This window comes from Etheostoma spectabile, chromosome 11 (assembly GCF_008692095.1).
Source record: "Etheostoma spectabile isolate EspeVRDwgs_2016 chromosome 11, UIUC_Espe_1.0, whole genome shotgun sequence".
NCBI classification, from domain to species: Eukaryota; Metazoa; Chordata; class Actinopteri; order Perciformes; family Percidae; genus Etheostoma; species Etheostoma spectabile.
In genome coordinates this window covers 20,234,816-20,244,416 of record NC_045743.1, presented here as the reverse complement: position 1 = coordinate 20,244,416, position 9,601 = coordinate 20,234,816, and the positions used below count along the sequence as shown (strand labels likewise).

At 44.8% G+C, this 9,601-nt stretch overlaps 1 protein-coding gene and 1 long non-coding RNA gene across 2 annotated transcripts in view; one reads left to right on the top strand and one right to left on the bottom strand.

The window, feature by feature from the left end:
- Positions 1 to 546: 546 nt before the first annotated feature.
- LOC116697866 (uncharacterized) overlaps positions 547 to 9,601 on the bottom strand; it is a 16,185-nt gene continuing 7,130 nt past the window's right edge. Inside the window, exons 2-3 of the long non-coding RNA XR_004334067.1 lie at positions 7,022 to 7,024; positions 547 to 560 (exon numbers count right to left, since the gene is read on the bottom strand). This is a non-coding gene — a long non-coding RNA (uncharacterized LOC116697866). The remainder of the gene's footprint in view (positions 561 to 7,021; positions 7,025 to 9,601) is intronic.
- Positions 3,492 to 9,601, top strand: part of ndp (norrin cystine knot growth factor NDP) — a gene marked incomplete in the record, with an annotated part of 23,905 nt that continues 17,795 nt past the window's right edge. Inside the window, 1 exon segment of the mRNA XM_032529383.1 lies at positions 3,492 to 3,850.

The following is a 9,601-nucleotide window of genomic DNA, read 5'->3' as shown; positions in this document are numbered from 1 at the left end:
TGGGGACAGCATGTCGGACTGCCTACAGCCAAGGTGGGACGTGGTCGAGTCAACTGCCACGTCACACTATGTATGGTCGCTGGCTCACTCGCAGATGAAACAAGGGTGCAACCTGACCTGCGGCCTAATCGCTAGTGTGAACAGCCACAGGGTATGTTCCAAAAAATGCTTACCGGGCGCTGACACATCACTAAGACGGACTTGTATCCGGGTTGAAACTTGGATAAACAGTGCAGGAAGTAAAGGGGTTTTATCATACTCGTAAAAAGGCTTTCAACAGCCGTCACATTACTTTCCATTTACTCCATTTACTCGACTGTCTCTACAGAAAGTGAAAGCTCTTCTACAAGTTGACGGAAAGCTGCTTTCGCGGCGGTATGTCTCAGTGAATCCTCCTTTTGCTCAATATATCTTCTGTTGTCTCCTGGCGGTTTTTTTTTTTTCCCACCCGCTCTCTGCCTCTCACCCCACCCTCTGTTCCTCCGCATATGGGATTCACATTTGGCTTCACCGGCCCTTTTCTTAATGTGATATTGTGATACATTATTTGAAGCCATTTACTTCCTGTCACCACCTCTCATGTGGACACAAGCTGAGTAAGCCAAGGACAGGCGGTCATATTCTGTCCAGGTGAGTTATGGCCATTTAATTTGACACTGTTCGCAGTGGTGATCATTTACAAGGCCTGAAAGAGTAATCAAAACACAAACTGTGCTTACGTGGGGCTCTCGCTCTCTTTCTCTCCAGGAGCCTGTTGGCGGTGGATAGGTTTTCACCCTCTCCTGCTGCCGGCTGTAAATCGCCCCTGTCGAAGGTGTGCGTGTGCATGTGTGAGGGGGAACAGAAGGTGAGAAATTTGGGGGTCAGCCGAGGTCTTTCAGGTAATTGTGCTTCTTAAACTTTTGACCCACTAAGCCCTACTTAGTGTGGTGCTTGCTCCCCTTATTTCCCCTGAGAGTTTTGACTGCATACCAGGACCTGTGTGTGTGTGTGTGTGTGTGTGTGTGTGTGTGTGTGTGTGTGTGTGTGTGTGTGTGTGTGTGTGTGTGTGTGTGTGTGTGTGTGTGTGTGTGTGTGTGTGTGAGAGATACAACAAGTATCTGAACATATGCTGGTCGCCTCACACTGCTCATGTTATTCTTTTTCACCTATTTTGGCATTGCATTCAGTGTTTCGCCCACACTCTTTGACCGCCATTTTCTCATTTAATCAGGCTTTTAAAAGAAAATTGATTATTTTGTCATGTTATGCTCCCTGTCCTGGGTGCATCCTCAGTACTTTGGTACGAGATGATTTGTCTGCATCCTTCTTTCCCTCTAGATTCTTTGTACACTCCAATCAGAAGATCAAACCTTTGCCTTCAGTCAGCTTTTTGATATCCCACTGTTCATTTTGGTAACATAAACTGGCTTAAAAAACCCGTTAACATTCCAGAAATGCTGAGAAAAATTCATCATATTTTGTCTCCTTTCCTATCTTCACTTGGTCTTCAGGTGTCTGTCTTCATGTTGAGCCATGTGAGAATGATGGATGAGGTTGCTACTCCGCAACAGGCTCCATTACTTTTTGTTTTTTATCGTTTTTTTCCAAACATACAGGCACAGCACCGACATATAATTGTTTACAGATGACGACAAATAATCCAAAATGAAAACCGAGTGACTCGTGCTAACAGTTGACCCTCCGGGTCCGGTATATTTTTTTGAAAAGTGAGTAATAAATGCATTTGCTTTTTTTTCCTCTCAGATTCATATATTGTGTGTGAGAAACGACTGGTTCATTTGGGTATACTTTTGAGCATTTGTAAAACTTTATGACAAGTGGAGTCGAACATGCTCGGTGCTGTTTGTTTTTCAATGTCATATCTTTTTTACTTGGCAGGTGGAGGACAATCTCAGGTTTACGACACAGATGCTCCGATCCGGAGCAGATTGATGAGGGGAGTTATTTAATTCCTGTTCTTTCCCCTCGCTTTCTCCCCTTAAAACACACCCCCACCCCAACCCCCCACCCGCCATGTCAGGGTTGGAGAAAGCGCGTGAAAAGGAAGGGCCGCAGGGGCCAGTTGTTTTTAAATGAACTAAATCTGCTAACAGTTTTATAACCCTGACCTCGTAAAACTGGCTGCAGCTTTTGGTCAGCTCTCTGCTGATGGGGCCGAGCAGAGCCGTCCAGGCCTGGAATTCCCATTTGCCGCTGTGGAGCGTGTCGATGCGTCAGCTGGTGTGTGTGTGTGTGTGTGTGTGTGTGAGTGAGTGAGTGAGAGCGAGGGGAAGGGCGTATGATATACGATTGCTGTGTCACGATCCACATGTGACGACCATCCTCACAGGCAGAGCATCCAGGCTGCTCCCTCTTTCTGGTGATTTCCCTGTTCAGGAAAAAGTGAGAGAGAGTGTGTGACCGTGGGACAGAGAGAGAGAGAGAGAGAGAGAGAGAGGGGAGGTGAGAGAGACAGAGGGAGGAGAGAATAGCGCTCAGACAATCTGTGTGTGTGAGAGAGAGAGGTAGGAACCAGGGGAGAGAGGAGCTGGCTGGGAAACAATAGTTGAACAACAAATCCGGTGATACGTTCAAGATCTCAGCCTCTCTCTGGATACCTCTGCTGTCGTTCTGCCGCCGGGCGCTGAAGGTAAGACCGCCAGCCTGGGAGTCACACCTCCAAATCCACACACTCCCTTCCTTCTTGAAAAAACGCAATATGCTGAAGATATATTCTACTCTCTGGCTTCTTTTTTTGACAGGCCATAGAAGATTTCAGTGTAAACTACTACTGTGGTATGTTCTTTTATGCGCTTTTTTTTACGTTTTGAAAGGAGTTAAACTTCTGCTCCCCCTTTTTCTTTCCTTTCCTCTTCGCTCAGGTGCACATTCCTGTTTTATGGCAGGTATTTTCTGGCCCGCGTGTTTCCAAGAAAGCTGCAAGTGGTTGTGATTAGGGAAACAGTGTGACATGACATGTAATAAGAGGAAACATGTTTGTGTTGGCGCTGGTGGATTTGCTAATCAGGCACTGACAGCGAGGGCTGGAAGGACAGTGGAGCTCGAGAGCTTCTAGGGTGTGTGTGTGTGTGTGTGTGTGTGTGTGTGTGTGTGTGTGTGTGTGTGTGTGTGTGTGTGTGTGTGTGTGTGTGTGTGTGTGTGTGTGTGTGTGTGTGTGTGCCGGTGCGTGAGGTTAATAGCTGTGTGATTATCTTTAGATATCGGGTATGTCTTTTACAGGTGCGTGCATTTATGTCCGTGAGTGTATGATTGACTTGGCGTGTTGTATTGGAGCCCTGAGGCTGCTGGCTCACACTCGAAGGAGATGATGACAGATTTAATGGACTCTGTGGTAGGTAGAAGGAGGAGGAGACGAGCTACCACTTTCATCTAACTGAGAAGGAGAAGCGTGCGTGTCTGAGCGAGAGAGAGGGAGAAGGTATTTAAATTTAAATGAAAGATGAAGTGACTACAAAAGACTGGCGGATAATAAGAGAGAGGGAGGAAGAAAAATCTGAGAAAGAGACAGGAACGGTGAAGCCTTTCGGAGGTGGCAGAGGAAGGACACAATAAATAGGAGAAACAGAATGAAACTGAGATGTGTAAGAGAAGAGGACAAAGAGGGCTGGAGGAGGTGAGAGTGACAGAGAGTCTGACACGAAAGGAAGAAAAAAAGAAGAGATCGAGACTGTGTGATGCAAACATACCTCCAGACACCCCTCTCCACTTCCAGTGACACCAGATGAGAAACAGTTTGTATCCTCGCCTCAAACCAAAAGTCACTTCTGGACTGTTTGGGGAAGAAGAGAAAAAGAAAGGTCGAGGAAGAGGAGTGGGAGGTGTGTTTGAGACGTCGCACATTCAGCCAGGTGCAGATTAACAGCAAAGCAATGCGCAGTTTTTAGTCGGTTTTTAGTCTGCGCTCTCATGTTTCATATTCTCACACAAACACACACACTGGGGCCCATTGTGAGTGCATTTATTTGTATACTGTTGAAGCTCCGATAGGCAGTTCACAATGTCTCACCGCCGCAGGATTGTGCTTCTGACAAACGGATGTTCTGCACGAACCGATCCGTAAACGCCGCCCTGCCGGACAAGCACGTGACAGATCTCCGCTGCCCGGAGAAACCTGGTTCAGCGTGATAAAACAAACACGCCTACAACTCTGTTTTTTTTTCAGAGAGAGAGAGAGCCTTGGCGTTGAATGGAGGATTGATCCAGTTCCATGGACTGGTTTTAACCCGCAGCTCTGATGAGGATGGAGAGAACAGAGGAGAAGGCCGGTTTAGGATTTGAGGCCCATGTGTGGTGACGCAGCACAATCAGGGATTCTTAACCCCCCGCTGAACATTAGTCAGAACGAAATAGACATCGGAGAATATTCATACTTAAATGAATTCTTAAGTCCTCCCTGTCTCCGTCGCTCTCCGCTGTATCTGAGAAGCTAAAATTGTAAAGCTAACACAAGCTTAGCTCCGGCTCACGTTGCTGCCTGTCATTGGCTAGACACGGCTTTCAAATCCACACTGTTTGTCTAATCTTTACTGGGGGGGGGATATATTTAGTGAGGAGCTTAGCTTTTAGGAGGTTGGCGCGTGGGGAGGGTAAGAGCGAGAGAGATAGAGATAGAGGGGGGAAAGAGTAAGTTTGTGTGTGTGTTTCAGGAGCTGGCGTCAGTAGACAGTGGAAGAGCTTGGCACTCTGCATGCCAAACTGTGTGTGTGTGTGTGCGTGTGCGTGTGTGCGTGTGTTCGTCTGTCCCCCCCTCCTCACTCCAGTCAGGAATCTGCCCTTTAGTTTATTAAAAGCTGGTGAAACAATGGAGGGAGGTGAGTTTGGGGGTGGGGGGGGGGGGGGGGGGGGGGGGGGGGGGGGGGGGGGGGGGGGGGTGTCACGGTGAAACTCTAGAGCAAATCCAAAACGCAGTGTGATGATTAGAGCTTTCCCCTCTGAGTCGATTAGTCGACAAATCTGTCGTTTTGGTTTCAGTGGACTAAGATCTCATTGGAATATTTGTCATTTTTTTATGCTTTTGTTTCATGCTGAATTACTTGTTTCCAGGGCAGACGGAATCTGCAGATGCGGAATCCCGCAGATTTTCTGTAGATTTAGACAAAAAAAAATATTTTTCTTTTTGCGTCACAGCTGAAAACTGTAGATTCTTCTTGTTAATTCCAAGACACTTCTGCGCACATTTCTGGTACACGCAAGTTTCAGAGCGGTGCTTTTGCCTGATTCTGAGACGTGTCGATGAAGTCAACTAATCGATTTGTCAATAAAATCACATTAATGTCAGTCGACAAAAAACGTCCTTAGTCAAGGACAAACGTAGTGAGGATGTAGTTAGAAAGAAGAAGAGAAGGAAGGGTTGAGATAGGGAAAGGTATTCATGATCGTTCGAAGAATTCCCACTCTACCTGACATTTCTACCTAATTCCCCACCCCTTCTCCTCCGGTGTGCTTTGATGCACCTGTTTTCTGCACGTGGCGGGGGCGGGGGCTCTATAACTGCCCCTGTGCCACCGCAGAGAGACCCGTCTCTGGGCAACAACTGTGTACTCAGCTGCCCGGGTGATAAAGCAGAGGATCCCTCTGAAGATCCGTCAGTTTGGCTCAGTCACACACCAGCATCCCAGTTTTCAAGTCTCAGAGCTGCAGCACAACCGCGTGTATCTGCACGTGTGTGTGTGTGTGTGAACAAAAACCCATAAGTAGGGTGGGCAGGGGATATTTATACACGCCCCCCTACTGCTAAGAACAAAGCGCGGTGACGTGGACTGAGAAGTTCTGCTCTACACAACATATGGCGCGAGCAGTTGGGAGGCTACGTGGTGTCACGTCTGTAAACAGATTCTGAGATTATGTCATTGTTTTCAAAAGAGAATTCGTTAGGACTTTTTTTCTAGCACCTCAAATCTTTGGTGCATTGGTTTGGTGAATGTGTGTATTTTCATTGCCAAGGAGAGAAGCCATTAGAGCTACTAGCAGGATTTTACCCTTCGATTTGAAGGCTTTAGGCGCAGGACCCGAGCTGTTGTTGGAGACCACCTAAGCAGAACAAATGTGAAATCAATGGGACTCAAAACTGACTAACGGACTTTTCTCAGATGTAATTATTGCAGTTGGACTTCTGTCTTTCAGCCTTTTGAATGTAATTCATTTATTATCTGCTCTAGCTTTTCCAAATGTTTAAACAAATAATAATAAACTTTATTTCAGACCCAGGGGGATCCATATCACAATAAGAACAAACACAAAAATACAAAATTCAAAAAAATAAAGCCTTCCACAATGTTCAGTGTCTAATATACAGACATGTTCGCCAATGGTTCCACAATCTGGGGGAGAATCTGACAGAACTACGTACAGGGTTAGCCAAAACAGTGATTATGTCATTTGTAATGACAGTATATGGTAATAGTAATGATCCAAAATTATGTGTAATTGCAATTTCTTTAATTGAAAAACCTATTTCTGTCTCTATCTTTCAAATACATCTCCATTATTTACCCGGCGTATCTCTGTTGATCCTGTCCGTTTGTTTGCTGATTTCATGGCTGAACTAACGTTAATTTTTAAACCACCCAACGGAAATTTCAAAAGGAGAAACTACTGGAATTAGCATTGTTGTCAGAAAAGATAGTCTTTCAATTTAGCATGTTTCCTTAATATCTGATGACGCATTGGGGTCATTTTTGGATTTATTAAAGTAAATATATTACACGTTGGACCTATTGTTTTAAACTTATTGAGTCACGTTGTCATCTTTCAGAGTAGCACTTTTTTAATCATTCATCATTTTGATTTTTTTGTCTTCAACACTTTGTGCTTTCATGTGTTCCACTTAAACTGACCTCATCTCTTTAACTTTTAGTTTTCCAACTGCTCTCGGCAGTCACTCATTAACTCATATTTCACCTGTGCGTGCGTGCGTACGTGTGTGTGTGCGTTTGCGTCCGTGCGTGAGAGGCATCTTTCCCACCATTGCCTCTAAAAGAGACATCACAATATCTGCCATCCCAAAGCTTGGAATCACCATCTCATAACTCGTAAGTCCATGCAGCTCAAAGCGGATGGACTGCGGTCTGCGAGGAGGGATTGGGTTGTGTTTGTGTGGTTTGGCTCCCCCAGATATTCCTAACCCAGGCTGGATCTGTTTGCAGGTACTGGACCCTTCTTAAACGATCTGCCCCTTGGCCATGTCGCTAAAGCTGTACCTACAAAAAATGAAGCGGAATTTACCTAATTAACTTTGTCCTACAATGTATTTTAATAAGCAGTAAATACAGATGTAGAGAGAGGTCTCCATACTTATTACGTGTGTAGTTACATAAAATGCATGCTGTTTAATAATTCTGTCTGCCCATGGGCCTCCAGCAGGGGCTCTGTAATTAGTTTTTAAATAGCAGGAATTCCACATTGCAGTACAAGAAGATGGGTGGTTGTGTGTTATGTGCTGTCGAGCTTTGGGTTTCTTTACATGCTTAAGCGGTGTTTGGACTAAAAGCAATATTCTGCAATTAAAGAGCATGGAGGGCTTTTTTTAAGCTTTTTCCAAAATTAAAAACAGAATTGCATAAGTGTAATACTAACATCAGATGCAATCGTTAGCATGTCTAACTAACTAGCTTACTGTCTTCAGTAGTTGGTGCCATGACATCGGTCCAATGATGCATTAGTCCCGAATCCCAATAGTTTTGAAATCTTCCCATTGGACCAAAATCCCATAGTCTGACAGCCCGTTATCCTGATAACAAAAGCCCACTTTTCTTTCTTTGACTTAGTTCACAGACGAGCTGTTAAAGTTAAATATCAGCCGATATGGAAAGTCTTACATTAGGATTCATACGTTATCTGGAGCCTTGTGGAATATGATTATGGAGTCTACGGGTGTTTGGAGCAGGGGGCATTTGTTTTCAAGTAAACGGGCCATAATGTTCTGGAGATATGTGGCTTGTGGTGACTACAGGGCGAAAGGATCGCTAATAATCTGTGTTCACGTTCACTCTCCCGTTGGAATAAACACACTCAGGACCTGCAGCTAGTCTCCTAGAGAGGTGGGGCCGTGGCGGAGCCCACGTTACACATACACAGGAAACTACTCTGAGTTGGGGCGTCTAGGTTGTAAACCGTCTCTGGCGCTACACTGCAGTACAAGAACATATGTAGCATTTTGTCTTCCAAATGGATTCTTAGCAGGTGAGCAAAATGTCTCGGAGCATGCAGCTTTAGGTTCAGTCTTTTAGCATGCCAATGCGTATGTATCCATTAAGTGTGTGAGCGTCGAGCCAGCTCGCGTGTGTGTGTGTGTGGGGGAGTGTGTGGTAGAGCGAGGTAGAGAGTGACGGTGATTGTCTTTAGAGCGAGTTGCGACTATAGAGTCATAGTGAGAGAAACAGAGTGTCTCCCCTGTTCTTTCTGACCACTGTGGGAAATCTGCAGCAGGAAAAGTTGACCCTCTCGATTTCATGTTGTTTATGGAGAAGTAGAACCAGGACAATGAGTCGGAGGGGGGGTTACAACGCTACCAAGCCACCGCCGGGCGATGTGTAGTTATATTTTTCGAGAGGTGCAAGTCAGGCATTTCTCCACGTACCTACGCAGAAGCATAAATCACGCTTTAGGCAGCAAAGTTGACGGTCATCGACTAGAAATGAAAAGCTTCTTTGGCTAGCTCTTTGGACCAATGTTTCAAACATTAGAAAAAGCTGGGGTTGGTAAAACTTTCAATGCATACAAGTTGAAAATATTGATAATTAAAAAAAATATTTTTAGTTGCTACCCAGGTTGAATCTTACTTCTGTTGGTCCCGGTATTTAAGTGAGTTCAATTTGTACTCGGAAGTCGGAGTTTCCGAGATCAAAGTCGTAAACACGCCCCTTGACCTCAGATTTTTCCGAGTTTGGAACTCGAAAAAACCTTGTAGTAGCCCAAATTCAAAATCCAACATGGCTGCTTCGTGCATCAACAGTTGTGAAAGATGTAGTAACCATAGACAGTTAAAGAAATTGACCAACAGATCCCGTTGATCTGGACAGAGACCAGTGAAGTCTATTAGAAGCACTTTTTTGCGCAGCCTCCAACTGAGCTTGATGACGTAGATGTGACGTGAGCAACCTGTCTGAAAGCTGTAAGTCTTCTGGTAGCTGTGCAAGAGAAATCTCAATCATTCCCAATCAGCAGAGACGGAGAGCGTAGGTATATGTAAGGAGATAACATAGACACAGGCTAATTACTGCTAACTAACATGCTAGTTAACATTAACATAGGCACAGGCTAGTTACTGCTAACTAACATGCTAGTAAACATTAACATAGACACAGGCTAATTACTGCTAACTAACATGCTAGTAAACATTAACATAGACACAGGCTAATTACTGCTAACTAACATGCTAGTTAACATTAACATAGGCACAGGTTAATTACTGCTAACTAACATGCTGGTTAACATTAACATAGGCACAGGTTAATTACTGCTAACTAACAGGCTAGTTACCGTTAGTAATTAAACCTAAACAGCTAATGGAAGTCCAAACTGTCTGCGAGCTATACGGTAGTTCCTCTACTGTGCGACAGTAAGTTGCGTGGTTATGATACAATCGTTAGCCTATTTT